We start from the raw sequence: 20,689 nt of genomic DNA, 5'->3' as shown, positions 1-20,689 counted from the left end.
CTGTCCTCACACTGATCCATGCTGCTCAATTCACATCAGCTCACACACACTTTCTACCTTCACCTGCAGAGGAAACACAAATCATTCATGTGCACATCGACTGAAATCCTCCTTTCCATCATGTGTGCTGTCCAAATATCAGCTGCTTCTTTCCTGCTTCATCTCAGTGTCAGCTGAATGCAGTCAGACAGCAGTGTGAGGCAGAGGAAGCTGCCATCAGCTGCTCGACTATCAGTCCACTAGATGGAGCCATAATATGTGCAGAACTTTGTGCCATCAGAAACTAAATTTGAACAAGTTAAATTTGAATTTCTCAGATTGAATCTGAATAGTAACTTAAATAAATGCTTTGTAAAACTGAATTTGAATTAGCCTCATTTGAAATTCAATGTACTGGTTTGAAAATGATCATCACTAAATTGAAATTGAATTTTATATTTTGAAAATGAATTTGTTTGCTTTGAAACTGTATTTTATCCTCTAAAAATGTAACTCTTGAATAATTTCAGTCCTACAATTCAGTTTTTTGGGACTTGCATCCGGTTCCGGTTCCAGAGTAATCGAGCACAGATTAATAGAACTACGTTTTACCAGCGCATAGAAAGTGTTACTGACGGGAGTCTACAGCATCTTGAGCTGGATTAAGAAGTCATTCATCATGTCAGACCAGCTGATAAACTCTCAGGTTGGTAATAAGTGTATTACATGTATAAGAACTGTAACATCTACACTTTGAACAAAATCTATTTTGTACAGACAGAAGACAAAAGGTTTAATTTAGTATTAATGTATAACAAATACATAAAAGTCCTGTACAAATCAAATATATATCTAAAACTTAATGTCTAACTTATACTATTAATATAAAACTTGTGACTGAAGCATCTTTAAATGTTGTGATTTATTAACAGACAGTTTTAAATTTCATACAGTAACTTTTGTTCAGTGTGAGAAATATTAAACCTGTTTTATCCTCCATCTTTGTTTCAGTGTGAACAGTCTGAGCCGACAGGTCGTGATATTTTTAACAGAGGCCGACGTGCTGAATCAAAGCTACGTCCATTTTAAATAACACTTTCCAAAGTCCTCTGCTCTTCCTCCATCTGCTGTCTCTGAACACAAAGAGGGGGAGAACTTTAAATGAACACAGTGACAGATATGTACCAATCTTTAAATGATCTCAGTGACTGACAGAAAAATAAAACAAGGTATCTGTGATGGCTGAAACCCAAAACATATCCACAGACAGCACAGGTCTTATACTTTATATTATAGTTTCATTAGGTTTTGTTTGTATTTCTCTTTTACTTGGTGTTTTTAAATCACTTAGTGTACAGAGTGAGTTTGCTTCTTTAAGTTTAGATTTTAGTTTGTATTTATTAGAGACTGGACTGATTTAGATTAATGCAGATATTAAAAACTGAACTCTTTGAAAGCAGTGACTCACAGAGACATCCAACATCTAAAGATGTCTATCAAAGAATAATGAAGCAAGTTTTTTATTTTTTTTTAGCCAAACTAAAAAACACTAACAGGACATTTCCTATAAAACGTTATTTAATTTTCCAAAATCATTTCATTGATCATTATCAATAATTTAGTTTAGTGTGTGTAGTTTTTATTTGTATTTTAACTGTTTTTCAGATCTAGTTTTAGTTCTGAGTGAACTACAATAACCTGTTTCGTAACACTTCTTCCTTTTGGGGCGGAGCCAACAGTTTGTGACGCAGGCTGTGTCCCAATTCAGGGTCTGCACGCTTGAAGTACGCACACTATGCGTACTACATACGGTGCGTATAATAAGTACGAGAAGTGCGGAAGCGAGAGGCTTGTGAAATGGGATGGTCTAGCCTTCATCGCGCTGTTTAGATTGTTAGTTGGCTAACCTCCCTCCGTGCTACTTTGATCTAGCCTCCTTCTCCATGGAGGGTACTGCCCCTTGTGGCTGTTCAACTTGTAGCCAAGCATCTCACTGATCACTGCTGCCATATTGTAGATCAGCTTGTAAGTTTCGGTAATCGTGGTATTGTTCGTAGTGCTGCATTAACATCATCTAGCAGACCTTCTGAGGGTACTTCACGTAATCTTGGTAAGCGGCTACGGGGGATCCAGGTTTCAAGCTTGGCCATGATCCTATCTTTCAGGTCAGTTCCTCTCGCACTCAACGATCCTTCTCCTATCGCACTTGGGGCTATGTACCCAATCTCGGGTGGGGGTGATGATATCTCCCCCCTGACCTGGCGTCCTGACTCCTCCTTGCCGTAGCATTTATGTTGTACCTCGTCAATCTCTAGCTGTGAGAGCAGTCCCTTCTTTCAAATGTTGGAACACTGAGCTACTAGTTGTTTCGCCGTCATTGTGGATGTTGGGTATCGAAGAATCCATAGGTCCCTCATCCTATTCATGTAGCCCCTTCCGCTTGCGTAGTAGCATTCCAACAACGCCCTGTTTTGGTCTCTTGCCCACCGATGCCTTCTTGTTCCTCAACACCTGACGCGGACCTTGTTGATCCGGGCGTTTTAATGTTCTTCATTAAACATTCGCACATAAATAAGTGACATCAGATTCAGTACTTACTTTTGACAGTTCACTCCTCGGCCGCTCTCTTCTGCCGTCTGCCGTATTTTTCGGCAAAATTATCCACACCCACCGCCGCGCTATGAATTGTGGGATATCTGGGACCATGAAGCGTGCACCGGACCATGCTTGATATTTGGGGAAATCGACGGCGCATTTGGAGTATGCATTTGAAGTACACTGTCGCTACCCGAGCCGTACCGGAAACCCGATCGATACCCCGCATGCGCAAATCTTACGTCACTTCCTCTCTTTGCCAACATTGCGACATTCCATATATTTCAATGATGTGGTTAGCGCCCAGTTAGCTCCTAGCATTTCTCAACAGCTCTGCCTCCTTTTCAACTAACAGGACATTTAAACAAAGGATAATTCGTATACAAACAAATTCATGCTTTTCTCCTCAACAGAGAGCATTCCCCGATTGAACAACAGCGTCGTAAAATAAGAAGAATGGTGACTAATTACAGAGTCAATAATACAGACTTTGTAATATGTCACGTGAAGATTCATCAGCCAGATGAAGTGTTTACTGACAATTGACAGTGAGGAGTGGACATCATCATCACTATTCCAATCAATCCTCTCCACACAAACAAGCATAAACACACTCGACTATCATTAAATCAAATTAAACACACGTTTGTAATGACGCTAGTTCAGTTTACAATAGGGTTCATTCGCTCGGTCAGCAGGTGGCAGTATCCTCGTACACTGGGGAGTAAACTACCATTAAAGGAACAGAAGAAGAAGTACCCTGCACATGCGCGGTACAGATCGGGTAGACCCGATTTGTACGGTCCGACTTTGCACATGCGCAGTAAGGATCGGGGAGACCTGAGCCGTAACTATCTTTTTATTTTTCGTTTTTGTCTACATTATATTGAAATGCTTCATTATTGGAAACATTTTAACAGATACTTATTATTCTTAACATCTTAACAGATACTCTGACCCGTAACTATCGTAAAACGCTTCGACCGGAAGTAGTAACCTTTCGCGCATGCGGGGTACGGATCGGGTTTCCGGTACGGATCGGGTAGTGACATACACTTCAAATTGGGACAGCCGTCGTCGCGTGGCGGTGACGTAATCACACTCAAAATGCGTACTTCAAGCGTGCGGTCTCGTAATTGGGACACAGCCGCAGTATTTTTAAGACCGCCATGTTGAATCTGTATCTAACACACATCTATACTAAATATTCATTTATAAAGTCCGCTCTCCGTCTCCTGCTGTCCCTGTGAATATAAACACCCGGAGCTCAGACCACATTAGTCTGATTCCCGGAGTCTGACACAGACAGAAAATGGCGGACACACTCGGCCTCGTTGGAAAACGTTACACACTGACTTTAATACAAACACACACAGTTTGTTGTGTGAAGAAATCAAACATGAACAAACAGTAAAGTTCCTAAAAACAAACTGTTAAAGGAGGAAACAAAGCAAACTTACAGTTTCTTCACACACACCAACAACAACCTCCACTCCACGAAGTTCAGGAAGTGAAAGTAAACTTTGAGCCTAATGCGGCATTTGAGGACACTCGGGAGCATTGAAACACTGTGCTGCGTTGAAATAAACCTCGGAAACTCCCAAACCTCTGGCAGGCTGTGATTTATTTCTGCTGGTTTTCCTGTTTGAAACACAAACATCCGTCATCACTTTGTTGTTCTTCTTCCTGCAGCGTTTGAATATTTCAGCACTAAACTGATGTTTGTTCAAAGCTCATTTCAACCTGTTGAAGTCATGAATGAAAGTGCAGACTGAGAGTGGATCACATGATGTGTAAGGTGTGTCATGTGACATGTTCAGTATTGTCACACACGTCTAGATTGTCCCTGATATCATAACTGCTCAAACACTGATGATTATATTTGAAGAATTATTACTGATGGCAACAAAGTTTGAATGGAGCTCTCTGTCTGTGCTGATTTGTCACCCTCTGGAGGTCAAAACACAAACTGCACGATGTCACTGTAACCACCACAGTGACAGGAAGTGTTTTTCAATGATGAAACACTAAAATGAGGCTAACAGCTGTCATTAGGCTCACTGATAGCAGTGCTGATGTGTTCATGTCAAACACTGGCTCAGGTCAGACTCCTTCATCCTTCTCCAGCGTGAGGCTGTCCTCAGACCCACAGGAGCTCTGACCTTTGACCTCCTGTACACAGCTGGCTTCATGAGCAGCTCATTCTCTACACTCCATTTATAACTCAAATATATTTCAGATTTCTGATCTTTGAATCTGTGCCAGTGTTTGCTGACATCATCAAACTCTCATAAGACTCGACAGAAGACATAATCCTGACTGACTTTATTTAAGACTCAGAACATGAGACAGAGTTCAGCCAGCAGCACTGAGACCTGATCCTGAATCCTGAAGCCCTACGACTCATTTCATCACCACCTGGAAACAAGATCCTACATTTGTGAGTCGGCGTGAGAAAATCCAACGACAGCACAAACTGAGAATCCAGGCTGTGCACAAAAACAGACACACAAGGACACGTTTAAGGACCAGCGGACTTTCCTGCATCACGTCTGTTAGCTGGGCTTCTTAAATGAAACGATGGACGTGGATCCGTCTCATCAAGCATCTTCTTCCTCCATGGATGTTAACGAGCATCAGTCCAGCTGCTTTAGCCTCAGTGCAGTTTATAGTTCAGATAAACAATCGAGGGCGATATGTGACCACGGCCGGCCCGGCGTGGACAGCGGTAGTAGTAGCCTGGAGGGCGGTCGGTGAGAGAGCTTGTTCCGGGCACACGTGGAGCAGGCTTTGACATAGTCAGTAGCGTCTCTAATCAGTGTGGGCCACCAGAAGTAGCGTTGCAGAAAGGTGATGGTGCGGTGAATTCCGGGATGGCAGGTGAGGCGAGTGGCATGGCCCCACTGAAGAACCTGCGACCGGACGGACGTGGGAACAAAGAGCCGGTACCAGGATCGGGTTTCGAGTCTTGAGCCTTCCGAACCAGGGCCTCAATTTCCCAGGAGACTGCTCCAATCACGCTGGAGGTGGGAAGAATGGGTCCGGGGTCCGAATCCTCCTCGACGGTGGTGAATTGTCGAGAGAGAGCGTCAGGCTTGACGTTTCGGGAGCCCGGCCTGTAGGGGATGGAGAAGTTAAACCGAGTAAAGAACAGAGCCCACCTTGCCTGACGAGAGTTGAGATGCTTAGGATGTATTCTAGGTTTTTATGATCTGTCCAGACAATGAAAGGGTGCTTGGCGCCCTCTAGCCAGTGCCTCCATTCCTCCAGGGCGAGTTTCACGGCCAACAACTCTGTATCCCCGATGTCATAGTTCCGCTCTGCGGGAGAGAGCTGATGGGAAAAGAAGGCATAAGGATAGAGCTTGCCCTCAAAGCGCTGTGACAGGACCGCCCCGACCCCAGACTCCGACATATCCACCTCCACCACAAACTGCTGGTCCAATTTGGGCTGACGCAGGATGGGGGCGGCGGCGAATCTCTCCTTCGGGCAGGTAAACGCCCCCTGAGCTGCCTGATTCCACCGAAAACACACTTTTGGAGAGGTAAGATTAGTGAGAGGTAATGCAATCTGGCTGAAATTCTTAATGAACCGGCGGTAAAAATTGGCAAAACCCAGGAAAAGCTGGAGATGCCGACGGTTAGGAGGCTGGGGCCAGTCTACAACTGCTCGGACCTTCACCGGGTCAGGTTTCAGGTTACCTTTTGTGATGATGTACCCCAGAAATGCCACAGTGTCCACATGAAACTCGCACTTCTCCGCCTTTACAAATAGCTTGTTCTCCAACAAGCATTGAAGGATCTGCCTGACGTGGACTTCATGCTCTGCTAGTGACTTAGAAAAGATGAGAATATCATCAAGGTAAACAAAAGCACAGCGGTTAATAAAGTCTCTGAGGATGTCATTTACCAACGCTTGAAAGACAGCAGGAGCATTAGTCAACCCAAACGGCATAACTCGAAGTGGCCCAAATGTGTCTTAAATGCCGTTTTCCACTCATCTCCCCGTCTGATCCTCACCAAGTGGTATGCATTGCGCAAATCGAGCTTGCTGAACACTGTCGCCTCCTGAAGCAGTTCAAAGGCAGAGGAAAGGAGAGGTAAGTGTAACACTGGTAGTACAATGCTAGTAGTGGGCATGTAAGACCTGTTAGTGCTACTTCTTGCCTTCTTTGCATGTAGTACAGGCAGTACAGTTACCTTTAACCACAGTACGAGGACAGAAGGGAAATATGGACAGGATCAGACAGGTTCTAGATTCGTAGGAGCCAAGGGTGTATGACATCAGAGGACTTGTACACAGTAGGTGTATAAAACAAAACTGCATTTATTAGCAATTATTAAAGTTTAGCAGGTTGTGCACATTTAACAAAAGTAGAGTGTGCTTATTGAAAACAAAATAAAATAAAATAAACCCCACAAATGGTCGACCCAAGGGTATATTGTCTTTTGCGTCCTTTTTTTTTTAAAGTCAATTTCAGTCTGTCAATGTTCAATAGTCACTCAGTGTCTTTTTAACCAGTCGGGTTACAATCTACCAGTTCATCCGGCTCTTTGGGCTGGGCTCGCCATCCAGTACTGGAAAAGGGATCCTCGATTCTTCTCAGGTCCTCAAAACCAATCCAATCCAAATAAGCAAAGGGAAAAAACCTGACCTGGGGACCAGGCCAGAACACAGTAGTTCAACATTTAAGCTATAATGTCTGTAACTTATTATTACTACTAATAGCTTGTAGTGTTTCTAAATTTCTTTCAAAATATTCTATGTTGTACAACAAATTATTCTAATTTCAAAGGGAAAAGTGCATAGGAAACACACATTTAAAATAATACAAAATAGCTCAGCAGTGCATGAAAAATACACACTGGCTTAAGACTTATCAAGTTTCAGCTAAGTAAAGTGCAGGTGAAGGCACTGAATTTCACGTTGCTAATACTTAGGGTGCAGAACTATAAGTAGCACCATGAGAAATGTGAACTTGTGCTAACATAACAACTTCGCACAAAACCATACATTATACATCAATACCACAGTAATATGACATGAACCTTTAAAGAACATTTTGTATAAAGTGCAGCAGACTCAGTGCTAATTGCTTTAGCCTCCGAAAGGGCACTTTCATTGAAAAATGGCTAGCGGAAGTTAGCATCGGAGCTAGTGGCAAGTAGCATGCTAACTAGCGCACATGCACTGCCTGGGACTTACCATGTGAAGCAACAAATGCTACCCGGGGCTTCACAGTGCTCACGCTGGCTCACGGCCTCTAGAATACAGTATCACTCTTACTATTTTCACCATCCCGGAAGAGAAATTCCTCTCCTGTTTCAGATAAAGAACATTTGCCCGCGTGTGGCTGGACTGTGGGATTATGGGAATTTTAGCATATGGAAACATTTGTTTAGCCTTTGTGTTGACAGTGTAGAGTTATTTCTGCCGGCAGGGTTTTTAGCGTGTTGAGACTCTTTTTATTGTATAGCTGTATTGACCACTTTGTGATAGGGATCTGGAAATGTGGAAGTTAGAGCTCAATTATTTATACTCCACAGTTTATATGTAAAGCCACAGTTTTAAAGTCTTTTATTATATTAATTAAGTAGTTTCAGGGATTTTTAATTAACTGTTCTTATGGTTTCAGAATTGAGTGATTATGGAGAGATGTATTTCACAACGTCCTTGATCTCTTCAGCACTACTTTTCTTCGCCTTGAGGCTGAGGGATGGCTCAGTCCAGACAAGGAGACAGACCTATATGCATTGCACAGGTGTTACATGCCACACATCCAGTCACATCTGCAACAGTTTCTGAGAGCATGGAACAACCACTCACAGAGATCAGCGCGGAACCAATCTCCTGTTCAGCTGTGGTTGAGCAGAGAAAGAGATGGAAGCACAGCACATTTGTGTCAGGTAATGGTTTTCAAAGACTACAGTGCCTGTGATATATTTTAAATGTGTAACCTTAAGATGGTACCATAAAATATATTTTACAATTAACATTAAATGATGCCGGATTCACAGGCAGCTCAAGACTGTGTAAACAACTGGAGAGGGCCACCTGTGTCAGATCAAGTTTATGTCCCAGAGTTGGAGCTTCCCCGTGACCTGTCGGCAGCAGAACTGGCAACACTTCCGAATTCAAATGTACCACTGACAGAGACATTACAAGTTTACATTGAGACTGTTTCCCTTCTCAGAGAAATGATGGACAGGTGATTCACCAGCACGTACATCAAAGCAAGGAGGTTTTTCCCGCATTAAAGAAATGGAAAACATCATAAATTTACTAATAAGTGTTTGAAAATGTTGGGTCATATTAACAATTCAGTCACACAGCATTTTTGTTTTTCAGCAAATCCATGAAAGTCTCTAACTTTTCAATATCTGCTATTTCATGTATCAAAATGAAGTTCTCCTGTCTGTGTGCAAGACCCCATCTCGTTTAGGAAAATTCTATTTTACTCTGCCAGATGTCTTTGACGTATTGCTGTACATATTTTATTTTTACAATGACATTAACTTTTTTTTTATTTCAAGTGTTGGGTCCAGAAATTGAAGGAGAGAATACAAAATAATGACCACTGATCCGGCCAGGTGAAATTAGACAAGATTTATTGACGCATGCGGAGAGATTAATTCCTGTGCGCAGACAGCATTGATCTCTGCCCAACAACAACACAGCATTAGTTTTATGCATCGAGGTATTTTTAGTGACGCCCTCTCTATGTCAGTACATGCATCAGTTTCAAAACCACAAATGTTCTATTTAACAACCGCCTTGTCTCTGGAACATCCTGCACCTGCTTCTCCATCAAACAGTCATGCTTAAACTCTCACCTACAAATAAACCCCCTGCCTGTATGTGAGTGTGTGTGTGTGTATGTCTGTGCATGTATGGGTGTGCATGTGTTGCCCTCGCTCTGCACCTTATTTGACCTCTCTAACTATATGTGTCTGTATGTGTGTGTATGTGTGTAATAATCTTGACTTATATGTAAAATATATAAAACATATGTTTCAATCTAATACAACTACTTAAAACTTAATCAAAGCTTAATCAAAGATGTAAATGCATAATAAAATACCCTGCTCAAAATAGCTTACACTTAGGCTCTGCTATCAGTTTCACTTTTGCAAAGCATGGCGTTTCCTGTCAGCCTGCAACTCAGTCTCTCACCCACTGAAGTCTGGACTTCAGTGTAAGAATATAAAAACATTCAAAAGCCTTTAAAATTATAGATTCAACTCAACAGTTTAAAGTGGTTCTTACTGGACCTGTAATAAAAGCTTAATTGGGTGCCAATATGTTTAAACATCTAAATGCAATATCCCTACTTGGAGATTATGTGATTAATGCCATGGTACAATAGCAGTGAAATAATTTCTCTAATCCCAATACAAGCTTCTATTGCTAAGTGTTCTAAAACAAATTCTGAATTACATTTTCACATAAACTCACATGCTTTCTAAATCTACTTGTTGTCCTTCACAAGAAACTAAACTTAAATAATTTGTAGTTTAATATCTTTCTTTCTTTCTATTGTTGTATTATTGCTGGTATATGGCTCATATGATCAGTTTGTATGTAGCCAGTGAAATAAAATGATTTTGGCACTAATGGTTCATAACAGGTGTTTAAACTCGCAGCCCAGGGGCCATTTGCAGTCCACGTCACCCTATTGGCAGTCTGTATTTTTACATGAAGTAATATAATTCAATATTAAAATAACTTAGTTCAAAAGCAAGTAATGATTTCGAAATTGCCAGTGCACAAAGATTATGAATCATTTAAAGCACATATGTGCAATGCTATACTTTGGGCACCAACATTTGGCATGGCATAGATGGACACCATTTACATTGTCCATTTTGAATACTTCACAGTGCAGATTTTGAGTTATTGCTTATCAGCACAATTCTCAGCAGCTTCTGCTAATTTCAGCAGAATTGTCAGTCTGTCCACCTCTTCTTTGTGAGAATGTGTTTGGGCCAGTGAGATGAGTAGCTGCTTTGAGCCTGGTAGGGCCAGGTTCGAATCCTGCTCAGGGCAACATTTTGTTTTCACCACCATACAACTTTTTGCAGTACCTCTGATTGGTGAATTTGAGCAGAACCAGGTTGTTCTTTCATTTCATTTCTTTATTTATTTCACACATGGTTCAACACTGTTTCTTTTTCTACATACAGAACCTTCTGCCTCTTTTCAGCAGAAAGTCTGCTCATTCACCTCATTTCTTGTGTTGGAGTGCCCTCTTGTGGCGCCTTTTGGGTAGTGCCTTAGTAAACGTGAACACTGCAAAGAAGTGGTATCAGACTGGTTTGTAGTGGAGGAATTTGTTGCCAGTTTCTTTCATCTTTAATCCGTATTCATGTTGTAATGTAGTAGTACCACAATATGGCAGAAACACTATGTTTTGGCACAAATACTTTGATTTAGTATACTTTAGCTTCTTCAGCTTCTTCACCCCTTTTCAGCAAAATTTTCGTTTTTTTTCATTACTTTTCAGCACAAATTGCAGCATTTTTGGCTGTATTCAGAAAAAAGACAACTCTTTTGAGCAGAAACTCTGCTGATTCATCTCTTTTCAGCGCAAGTTTCTGCTTCTTTGCCTCTTTTCTGCAGAAATTCTGCTGATTCACCTCTTTTCTGCAAAAGTTTCAGCCTTTTCACCTCTTATCAGCACAATTGTCAGCAGCTTCTGCTCATTTCAGCAGAATTGTCCGTCTCTCCACCTCTTCTTTGTAAGAATGACTTTGGCTCAGGGAAATGAATAGCCGCCTTTGAGCAGAAATTCTGCTGATTCATCTCTTTTCAGCGCAACTTATTGCTTCTTTACCTCTTTTCTGCAGAAATTCTGCTGATTCACCTCTTTTCTGCAAAATTTTCAGCCTTTTCACTTCTCAGCACAATTCTCAGCAGCTTCTGCTCATTTTAGCAAAATTGTCAGTTTCTCCATCTCTTGTTTCTGAGAGAAAGAGTTTGGTTCAGTGAGATGAGCAGCTGCCTTGAGATGAGAACGGCCAGGTTCAAATCCCGGTCATGGCAAAACCTGTTTTCAGTTTTCTCTTTTGTTCTGCCTCTTTTCTGCAGAAATTCTGCTGATTTACCTCTTTTCTGCAAAATTTTCAGCCTTTTCACCTCTTCTCAGCACAATTCTCAGCAGCTTCTGCTCATTTTAGTAGAATTTTTGGTCTCTCCTCCTCTTTTTTGAGAGAATGAGTTTAGCTCAGTGAGATGAGTAGCTGCCTTGAGCCCAAGAAGGCCAGGTTCAAATCCTGCTCAGGGCAACATTTTTTTTTTCACCACCATACAACTTTTTGCAACTTTTCATCTTTTTCAGCTTTTCAGCAGACAGCTTCAGCGTTAAGGCATCCACACAGCATTTTCGCAGGAAATGCAAATTTTTCTAGTTCTTTATCTTTATTCTTCTAGTTGCTCCGTTTTTTGGCACTTAACTACTGCCTCAGTTTTCAGCCGATTTTCTCCGTTCAAACTCTAAACTGTTCTGCTCTTTCTGCTAATTCCTGCTATGACTTTTGGTGTTTATTAATGTTATACTTTTTAAAATATTACACTTTTTTCCTTTAATTTGTCCCATTGAAATGAATGGGAAACTTCCAAAATTCTGTGCAATTAACTCAGAGTGAGCACTGGTCCTTTCTGAAACTTCTCTTCATGTCCGAACAACTTCTTGCTGCTCACTCAATTTTCACTCAACCCCCATAAACTATACATCAAAACGTAGGTATTTTTGCTGGCTTTCAGACAATGTTACTATCTTTATTGTGAGATTTACCGTTTTTTCGCAATTTGCCTCGAAGTGACACATGGTCTGGATACTCCCCATTCAAAGTCTATGGGGAGGTTTTGAAATTCAGAGCTGAAATTCTGTAACAGGAGGCATTTTCAAATCGCCATATCTCCTTAACAAAGCAAAGTTAGGACATGAGGCTTGTGCCAATATATCTTCAGACACTGCTGACACTCACAGTGGAAGCAGTTTTTACAATTATCTTACCGTTAAGCAATGAATTACGTTTGTTTGAGGGGTGGAAATCTGTCCTCCTCTCAGTCTTCAAACTCTGGAAATGAAGCCGTTTCTTCTCTCGTCATATCTCCGCGACAGAGGTAGAAAGAGCTATGAAAATCGCAGTCAAAATACACCAAAGTCCGCTGATTCACCCAGTACAAGAATTATGCTGCTAGCCCTCCTAGTTTTTGAGTTACACGACGTTTTGTAACTCCAAAAAACGGCGTTTTTCGCCTCTCACCACGATCTATTTTCTGACTGCCCAAGTATCTGTCTTTCAGACCGCGGCCCCCTTTCCAGGTGGCGCAATCAGTAATGACACGGCTCTGCAGCTCAAAGGTCGTGGGTTCAATCCCACCTTGGTCCACGTTTTTTTTTTTCACTACAAATTTATACACTATCACAGACCTGTAATTTATATTGCTAATTTATTACAATTCTGCAAAGTTTTATGATTTTAGCAGCTTTTCTAATATGGACCTCAGATTCTTGTTAACGCTCCATGGCAGAAACAAGTACACAGCCTGATGAAGCAGACTGAGGCAGTACCTCTGATTGGTGAATTTGAGCAGAACCAGGTTGTTCTTTCATTTCATTTCTTTATTTATTTCACACATGGTTCAACAGTGTTTCTTTTTCTACATACAGAACCTTCTGCCTCTTTTCAGCAGAAATTCTGCTCATTCACCTCATCTCTTGTGTTGGAGTGCCCTCTCGTGGCGCCTTTTGGGTAGTGCCTTAGTAAACGTGAACACTGCAAAGAAGTGGTATCAGACTGGTTTGTAGTGGAGGAATTTGTTGCCAGTTTCTTTCATCTTTAATCCATATTCATGTTGTAATGTAGTAACTTTTGTGGCACAAATACCACAATATGGCAGAAACACTATGTTTTGGCACAAATACTTTGATTTGGTATACTTTACCTTCTTCACCCCTTTTCAGCAAAATATTCATTTTTTTCACCCCTTTTCAGCACAAATTCCATTTTTTAGGGCTGTTTTCAGAAAAAAACTCTTTTCAGCAGAAACTCTGCTGATTCATCTCTTTTCAGCGCACGTTTCTGCTCCTTTGCCTCTTTTCTTCAGAAATTCTTCTGATTCACCTCTTTTCTGCAAAATTTTAAGCCTTTTCACCTCTTATCAGCACAATTCTCAGCAGCTTCTGCTCATTTCAGCAGAATTGTCAGTCAGTCCACCTCTTCTCTGTGAGAATGTGTTTGGGTCAGTGAGATGAGTAGCTGCTTTGAGCCTGGTAGGGCCAGGTTCGAATCCTGCTCAGGGCAACATTTTGTTTTCACCACCATACAACTTTTTGCAGTACCTCTGATTGGTGAAAATGAGCAGAACCAGGTTGTTCTTTCATTTCATTTCTTTATTTATTTCACACATGGTTCAACAGTGTTTCTTTTTCTACATACAGAACCTTCTGCCTCTTTTCAGCAGAAATTCTGCTCATTCACCTCATCTCTTGTGTTGGAGTGCCCTCTTGCGGCGCCTTTTGGGTAGTGCCTTAGTAAACGTGAACACTGCAAAGAAGTGGTATCAGACTGGTTTGTAGTGGAGGAATTTGTTGCCAGTTTCTTTCATCTTTAATCCGTATTCATGTTGTAATGTAGTAACTTTTGTGGCACAAATACCACAATATGGCAGAAACACTATGTTTTGGCACAAATACTTTAATTTGGTATACTTTACCTTCTTCACCCCTTTTCAGCAAAATTTTCATTTTTTTCACCCCTTTTCAGCACAAATTCCAGCTTTTTTGGCTGTTTTCAGAAAAAAAAAACTCTTTTCAGCAGAAACTCTGCTGATTCATCTCTTTTCAGCGCAACTTTCTGCTTCTTTGCCTCTTTTCTGCAGAAATTCTGCTGATCCACCTCTTTTCTGCAAAACTTTCAGCCTTTTCACCTGTTATCAGCACAATTCTCAGCAGCTTCTGCTCATTTCAGCAGAATTGTCCGTCTCTCCACAACAACTTTTTGCAACTTTTCATCTTTTTCAGCTTTTTAGCAGACAGCTTCAGCGTCAAGGCATCCACACAGCATTTTCGCAGGAAATGCAAATTGTGTGGATGCTGGAAGCATCCACACTATTGAGATCCTGTTTCTCTTTATTCTTTATCTTTACTTTATTCTGGTTGCTCCCCCATTTTTCGGCACTTAACTACTCTTTCAGTTTTCAGCCGATTTTCTCCGTTCAAACTCTATACTGTTCTGCTCTTTCTGCTAATTCCTGCTATGACTTTTGGTGTTTATTACTATTATACTTTTTAAAATATTACACTTTTTTCCTTTAATTTGTCCCATTGAAATGAATGGAAAACTTCCACAATTCTGCTAAAACTTGCTTGTTTTTGAAACTTAACTACTTTGTCATACTTTCACCTAGAAACTCCATTCAAACTGTAAAATGTTCTCAGATTATTGGGCTATTCCTGTGTGATTCAGCTTTTTCAGATCTTCTACCGTTTTAATCTTATACCTCTTTAAGTTTTCAGTTGCAAAATTGTGATTTTTCAGAAAATACATGCGTTGTTATGGTTGCTATGCAATTAAATTACAGTGTGCACTCATCCATTCTGAATTTTCTCTTCATGTCTGAACAACTTCTTGCTACTCGCTCAATTTCCATTCAACCCCCACAAATTATACATCAAAACGTAGGTATTTTTGCTGGCTTTCAGAAAATGTCACCATCATTGTTGTGGGACTTATATATTTTTTGCAAATCTCCTCAGAGCAACACAAAGTCTCAAAACTCTCCATAGAAAGTCAATGGAGAGTTTGTTCAAAATCAGCGCTGGATTTCTCAAATGAGAGGCATTTTCAAATCGTCATATCTCCTTAACGAAACAAAGTTGAGACATGAGGCTTGTGCCAATATATCTTCAGACATCCCTGATGCTCACAATTCAAGAATTTCTTCCTCACCTATTACCATTTGGCCATGAATTACACTTGTTTGAGGATAGGAAATTTGTCCCTCGCTCAGATCTGTTCAGATTTCAAACTCTGGAAATGAGGCACTTTTTTCTCTCGTCAGATCTTTTTGATGGATTTCAACAGAGACCTGAAAATTTCCAGGTCACCGTAAGAAAGCCTGCTGTTTCTTACGGTGAAAGAATGATTTTGATGCTCCATATAGATTTAGAGTTACAAAACGTTGTTTGAGGGCAGGTCAAGGCAGTTTTGCTTTGCCTCTACTCAGTTACAGTGTATTACAAGTCATATATCTTCAATAATTTATATTTTATCTCTGAATTATGAAGACCTGCAGATTTCCCCATCTCTTCTGAACAAAACGGTGTCAGAATGACCGTTCTAGCCCCTACGGTTAGGAAATTATGGCCATTTGTTCGAGGGGAATCCTGAATGTGAGAAATACACTGAAGGAAACCCATAGCTCTCTCTGTGTCTGTGTGTGTAAGTGCTGATTACAGCAGGTGCAGCCAATTTAGCTGACCTAGATATACCAAGCCCAGACTCTTAACAGCCCCTGTACACTTTGCTCTCTGTGTATGTGTGTGTGTGTATCAATATCTCTCCCATGTTAAAACATTACTCCTCCATAATAGTATTTGTGCTAAATCAAAGTACTTCTACTACATCTTAGTACTTCTGCTCAATCATAGTATTTCTGCTAAATCATAGTATTTTTTGAAAAATCATGTTGTTTGTGCCAAATCATGTTTTTTGGGCAAAACCATAACATTTATTTTATGTTATAGTATTACTACTAAGTGGAGGAATGTCTGTTATGTTATAGTATATTTGCTGAATACAATATATCTGCCAAATCATAGTATTTATCCCAAATCAAAGTATTTATGCAAAATTACAGTATTTCTGCTAAAAAGCAGAAATAGTACCTTTTAGCAGAAATTTCTGTCAAAAGACATTATTCATGTTAAAACATAGTATTTCTGCTAAATCATAGTATTTGTGCCAAATCATAGTATTTATAGCAAATCATAGTATTTGTGCCCAAACATAGTATTTCTGCCAAATTGTAGTATTCCTTCAAAATCAGAGTATCACTGCAATTTGGGAGTATTTGAGCAAAATCGTAGTATTTGTGCAAAAACATACTATGTCTGCTAAATCACAGTATATGTGTTATGTTATTGTACTACTACTAAGGCATAGTATTTCTCCCTAATCATAGTATTCCTTCAAAATCATAGTATTACTGCAATTTCATAGTATTTGAGCAAAATCGTAGTATTTGTGCAAAAAAAAATTCTATGTCTGCAAAATCACAGTATGTCTGTTATGTTATAGTATTACTACTAAGGCATAGTATTTCTACCTATATATAGTATTCCTTCAAAATCAAAGTATTACTGCAATTTCATAGTATTTGAGCGAAATCGTATTATTTTTGCAAAAACATATTGTCTGTTAAATCACAGTATATGTGTTGTGTTATAGTATTACTACTAAGGCATAGTATTTCTACCTATTCATAGTATTCCTTCAAAATCATAGTATTACTGCAATTTCATAGTATTTGAGCAAAATCGTAGTATATGTACAAAAACATACTATCTCTGCAAAATCACAGTATATCTGTTATGTTAAAGTATTACTACTAAGTCACAGTATTTCTGCCAATTCGTAGTATTTGTACTAAATCATGGTACTTGTGCAAATCATACTATTTTTTGCAAATCATAGTATTCGAACCAAAACATAGTATTTGTACGAAATCATAGTATTTCTTTTAAATCATAGTATTTCAATCAAATCTCAGTAGCTGTGCTGAAACGCAGTATTATTGCCAAATCATAGTATTTGTACTGAAACATAGTATTTGTGCCAAAAGAGTATTTCTACTAAATCATAGTACTTGTGCCAAATCATAGTATTTCTGCCACATTGTGCTAGTTGTGCAAAAACATAGACTGTCTGCAAAATCATAGTATATCTATTATGTTATAGTATTATTACTAAGTCGTAGACTCTCTATTTTGTTATGGTATATCTGCTGAATACAGTATATGTGCCAAATCATAGTATTTATAGCAAATCATAGTATTTGTGCTAAAACATAGTATTTCTGCCACATTATAGTATTTGTGTAAAACCAGAATGTCTGCAAAATCATCATATATCTGTTATGTGGAAAATCATAGTATTTCAACTAAATAATAGTATTTCTCCCAAATCATAGTATTTGTTTCAAATCATAGCATCTGAACCAAATCATATTATTTGTGCCAAAACATTGTATTTGTACAAAGTCATAATATCTTTTCTAAATCATAGTATTTCAATCAAATCTCAGTAGTTGTGCTAAAACACAGTATTATTGCCAAGTCATACTATTTCTGCCAAATCACAGTATTTGTACTAAATCATAGTACTTGTGCCAAATTATAGTATTTGTACCCAATCATAGTATTTGTGCCATATCATCACATTTGTCAGTTCAACTTATTTAACTCTTCTCAACAGCCAAACATCTCTTCTTCACCCCGTTTCAGCAGAATTGTGAGTTTTTTCACCCCTTTTCAGCACAAATTCCAGATTTTTCAGGTGTTTTCAACAGAAATCTCTTTTTCAGCAGACATTCTGCTGATTCACCTTTTTTCAGTGCAACTACTTCTTTACCTCTTTTTAGTAGAAATTCTGCTGATTCACCTATTTTAAGCAGAATTTTCAGCCTTTCACCTCTTATCAGTACAAATCTCAGTATCTTCTGCTCATTTCAGAAGAAACCTTTTCACCTCTCCTCTTTTCAGTACAAATTTGAACTTCTTTACCCCTTTTAAGCAGAATCATTGCCTTTCCACCTCTTTTCAGCAAAAGTTTCTGTTTTTTCACTTGTTTTCAGCATAATTTTTCAGTTTCTTTACTGCCATACAATTTTTGCAGCTTTTCATCTTTTTCAGTCATTTTCAGCAGACAACTTCAGCGTTAAGGCATCCACACAGCATTTTCGCAGGAAATGCAAATTTTTCTAGTTGTGTGGATGCCCTAAAAGGGCTTCCACACTATTGAGTTCCTGTTTCTCTTTATTCTTTATTATTCCTCTAGTTGCTTCCGTACACTTTTTGGCACTTAACTACTTTCTCAGTTTTCAGCCGATTTTCTCAGTTCAAACTCTATACTGTTCTGCTCTTTCTGGTAATGATGGCTATGACTTTTGGTGTTTATTACTGTTATACTTTTTAAAATATTACACTTTTTTCCTTTAATTTGTCCCATTGAAATGAATGGGAAACTTCCACAATTCTGCTAAAACTTGCTTGTCTTTGAAACTTAACTACTTTGTCATACTTTCACCTAGAAACTCCATTCAAACTTTAAAATGTTCTCAGATTATTGGGCTATTCCTGTCTGATTCAGCTTTTTCAGATCTTCTACCGTTTTAATCTTATCTCTCTTTAAGTTTTCAGTTGCAAAATTGTGATTTTTCAGAAATACATGCGTTGCTATGGTTGCTATGCAATTAAGTCAGAGTGAGTGCTGGTCCGTTCTGAATTTTCTCTTCATGTTCCAACAACTTCTTGCTACTCGCCCAATTTCCACTCAAGCTCCACAAATTATACATCAAAACGTAGGTATTTTTGCTGGCTTTCAAAAAATGTCACTATCATTGTTGTGGGAGTTATAGATTTTTTGCAAATCTCCTCAGAGTAACACAAAGTCTGAAAATTGTCCATAGAAAGTCAATGGAGAGTTTGTTCAAAATCACCGCTGTATTTCTCTAATGAGAGGCATTTTTAAATCGTCATATCTCCTTAACGAAACAAAGTTGAGACATGAGGCTTGTGCAAATATATCTTCAGACACTCCTGATGCTCACAATTCAAAAAGTTTTTTATCACCTATTACCGTTTGGCCATGAATTACACTTGTTTGAGAGTAGGAAATTCATGCCTTCCTCAGATCTCTTCAGATTTAAAACTCTGGAAATGAGGCACTTTTTTCTCTCATCATATCTTTTTGATGGATTTCCACAGAGCCCTGAAAATTCCCATGACTGTTCACCAAAGCCTGCTGTTTCTTACGGTGAAAGAATGATTTTGATGCTCCATATAGATTTAGAGTTACAAAACGTTGTTTGAGGGCAAGTCAAGGCAGTTTTGCTTCGCCTCTACTCAGTTACAGTGTATTACAAGTCATATATCTTCAAGAATTTATATTTTATCTCTGAATTAAGAAGACCTGCAGATTCCCCCATCTCTTCTGAACAAAACGGTGTCAGAACGAGCGTTCTAGCCCCTACGGTTAGGAAATTATGGCCATTTGTTCGAGGGGAATCCTGAATGTCAGAAATACACTGAAGAAAACTCACACCTCTCTCTGTGTCTGTGTGTGTAAGGGCTGATTACAGCAGGTGCAGCTAATTTAACTGACCTAGATATACCAAGCCCAGACTCTTAACAGCTCCTGTTCACTTTGCGCTCTGTGTATGTGTGTCTGTATCAATATTTCTCTCATGTTAAAGTATTACTCCTCCATAATAGTATTTCTGCTAAATCAAAGTACTTCTACTACATCTTAGTACTTCTGCTCAATCATAGTATTTCTGCTAAATCATAGTATTTTTGCCAAGTCATGGTATTTGTGCCAAATCATGGTTTTGGGGCCAAATCAGAATATTTCTGATATATTATAGTATTACTACTAGGTGGAAGTATTTCTGTTATGTTATAGTATATATGCTGAATATAGTATATCTGTCAAATCATAGTATTTATCCCAAATCATAGTATTTATGCCAAATTACAGCATTTCTGCCAAAAGGCAGAAATAGTACCTTTTAGCAGAAATTTCTGCCAAAAAATAGTATTTATGTTAAAACATAGTATTTCTGCTAAATCATAGTATTTGTACTGAAACATAGTATTTCTGCCCAATCATAGTATTTGTACCCAATCATAGTATTTCTGCCATATCATAGTATTTGTGCCAAATTATGGGATTTTGCCAAAACATGGTACTTGTGCCAAATTATAGTATTTGTGCCCAATTAATATTTCTGTTATGTTATAGTATTACTACTATGTCGTAGAATTTCTGTTATGTTATAGTATATCTGCTGAATAAGGTATATGTGCCAAAACATAGTATTTATACCA

At 39.1% G+C, this 20,689-nt stretch overlaps 2 long non-coding RNA genes across 2 annotated transcripts; both read right to left on the bottom strand.

The window, feature by feature from the left end:
• Position 1: 1 nt before the first annotated feature.
• LOC109200641 (uncharacterized) lies at positions 2 to 4,139 on the bottom strand. Its single transcript, XR_002060797.2, has 3 exons — positions 4,035 to 4,139; positions 964 to 1,112; positions 2 to 63 (listed from the first exon to the last, which is right to left on the bottom strand). It is a non-coding gene; the product is annotated as an uncharacterized LOC109200641 (long non-coding RNA).
• A 2,903-nt stretch (positions 4,140 to 7,042) lies between these two features.
• On the bottom strand, positions 7,043 to 7,859 carry LOC109200642 (uncharacterized). Its single transcript, XR_002060798.2, has 2 exons — positions 7,780 to 7,859; positions 7,043 to 7,228 (listed from the first exon to the last, which is right to left on the bottom strand). It is a non-coding gene; the product is annotated as an uncharacterized LOC109200642 (long non-coding RNA).
• Positions 7,860 to 20,689: the final 12,830 nt, after the last annotated feature.

This window comes from Oreochromis niloticus, unplaced genomic scaffold, assembly GCF_001858045.2.
Source record: "Oreochromis niloticus isolate F11D_XX unplaced genomic scaffold, O_niloticus_UMD_NMBU tig00001912_pilon, whole genome shotgun sequence".
Classification (NCBI taxonomy): Eukaryota; Metazoa; Chordata; class Actinopteri; order Cichliformes; family Cichlidae; genus Oreochromis; species Oreochromis niloticus.
Note: the sequence above shows the minus strand (reverse complement) of the source record. Positions and strands in the feature narration are given on the sequence as shown.